Source organism: Lissotriton vulgaris, unplaced genomic scaffold (genome assembly GCF_964263255.1).
Source record: "Lissotriton vulgaris unplaced genomic scaffold, aLisVul1.2 SCAFFOLD_394, whole genome shotgun sequence".
In the NCBI taxonomy this organism is placed as follows: domain Eukaryota; kingdom Metazoa; phylum Chordata; class Amphibia; order Caudata; family Salamandridae; genus Lissotriton; species Lissotriton vulgaris.
In genome coordinates this window covers 871,772-874,322 of record NW_028255035.1, presented here as the reverse complement: position 1 = coordinate 874,322, position 2,551 = coordinate 871,772, and positions in this window count along the sequence as shown.

Sequence of the window (2,551 nt, the reverse complement as noted above, 5' to 3'; positions counted from 1 at the left end):
GTAGATAAATAGTTATGAAAAATATTACATATTTACACAGTGGCTTATATACATGTTAAACATAGAATAATATAACCACTAGTAATATATAGACATTTTTAATATGAACTAATGAATATCTATATATTTATAAACATAATTATCATACACATTTATAAAATAAGGAACATACATAAATAATACAAATAAATGATTATATGCACAGGGATTTGCTGTACATTCATGTTTGAGAGTATGGTGTTTATGTGTGGAAGAGCCAATTCTTGAGTAGTCTTCTGAAGATAAGAAAGTTAACCATGGATCTTATGCGTTTTTTTCTTCTAAAGTTGGATTTTGAGGTGCGGTGCCAATCTAGAGTGAATATTCCTCTGTTGATTATATTTTGTGATTTTTTTTTCCTGATGAAGAGCAGCCCTGTTCCACACACTGCTTTGTGGGTGATACAAAGCAGCTTGAATGTGGATCTTCTGGCAAACAGTACCCAATTAGGTGCCTTCAAGGCTGGGTAGAAGTGGGCTTGTGGCTTTAAATGTAGGAGTAGTCTGGGTAGCAGAGTTCTGAATCTGTTGCAGCCTTTTCATAGTTGTTAAAGATCATCCGTGGTAGAGGCTATTGGTGTCATTGAGTTTAGACAGTACAGGAGAGATAGTAGCCTGGACCTGGTGTGGAAATGCCAGGTGGGGAAAGATGCATCGCAGAGTTTTATAGTAATGAAGCTTGTTCTTGCTAGTTTGTCCACTTGATCATTTCCTTGATAGTTTGGAGTCCATGGTAATTCCAAGATTTCTTACTACATAAGATATTTTAGGTGGTGTGTCCAGCTTGTCAGACCAAGCGGTGAGTGGGTCCTAATTTTTTTAATCACCACTAGTTTTTCTGTTTTTGGGCATTCAATTTGAGAGGGCCCAATGTCATCCACAGTTCCACATCTCTGAGGCAACTGAACATTGGTGATATTCCAATGTCTTTGGGGATTTCTAGTTTGAGGAGTATTTGTGTATCATCTACAAAGTTATAGCATGCGAGATGAAAATCATTGATCACTGCTGGTAATGACTTCATGTATATGTTGAAAAGCATGGGTGAGATAATAGAGCCTTGGGCGACCCCTGCTTTTGTGAAGTACGGTTTGGATGAGAAATGTGGGGTATAAATGACATTTGTTCTGTTTTGAAGGTAGGATGTGATCCAGTCATGAGAAGTCTCCTATTTGGTGGCTGTATAGAGTCTTTGTATTAAAGTGTGAGGGTCAACTGCATCAAAGGCAGCTGAGAAGTCTAAGAGAAGCAGTGCACCAAGCCTGTTTCGGTCAACTGTGTTCTTATATATCAGTAATCTTCAAACTCTGTTTAGCTATGCTGCTTCACTTAAAGACTCAAATAAGAGTATGTCCTCTATTTTCTGTCTTTGACCTTGATAGTCACTGTTTACAGCATGGAATCCCACAGCTAGGTCAAGTCATCCAGTCACAGTAAGACACTGAAATTCCTCTTTGGTCTGGAATATTGTCAAGGGTTATTCCACATCAAAGTTTACATTTTTAGGAAATTACCTCTCTCTGTAGCCACATTTTCAGTATTTTCTGTCTGATCTCCTTGTCTTATACTTACTGATCACTTAGTCCCATTTTTGTCTTTCAGGTCTGCTTTGATTATGCAAGAGCCAGTTATTCTTAACTTTACAAAATCTTCTGTTTACATTTTACAGTCCCAGCAGTGTATGTGGCATTTTAAAAGATTTGATAGAAATGTGTAATTATCAGAACAACTCCACCAGTTCTGAGTGGTTTTGGCCGGCCTGGTACCAGAAAGCGAGCAAAGAATGATGTAGTTACTAGTTGGCTGTTGTTTTCTCTTCATGCTGACTCTTAATGTCTGATTTTAAGTGTTGTTCTGCATATTACTGTATCCAAATATAGCACTATCTCCCGTTGTCAATAGGTTCAGTTCATTTGCTGGTAAAGCTTATCTAAATAGTGTGACCGTCAGAGGTACAAGGGAGGCTCAACTGAATTTGTTTCTCTTGAAAATGATCCAACAATGGTACTGGACTCACCAAAAACAGGTGGCCACTGGCCTCCTCCATCATACACACTGTTGGAGATGTGCAAAACTGGACTGTAACATCACATTTGTCCTTTGTGATTTCCTTATTGTCTCCTGCTTCTGGGTTTGTATTGGCGCTAACGTAAGGCTTGTGATCGAGCTTCCCTTTCCCGTGCCGAAAACCATGATTATGCTGCATGACTTTACTGACTTCCCTGACCTCTCAACACATGCTAGACTGCTTCTATTGACAGCCTTGACCATGGAAAAGCTCTATTTATTGTGAAATTGGTGCACAATACCTCTACCTACCCACAAGGAATGGCTAATCGAGATGTATAAGGAAGCCTCCTACGAGAGAGTTGTTTACTGGCTTCAGGACAAGGAAGATGCATTTGGAAACATCAGATCCTCCTTCCTGAAACTGAGGGAGGGTACACAATAGTGTCCCACTGTACCCAGATGGCAATATGACAATGAGCAGTTCCTGTTTTCCCCTCTATAGC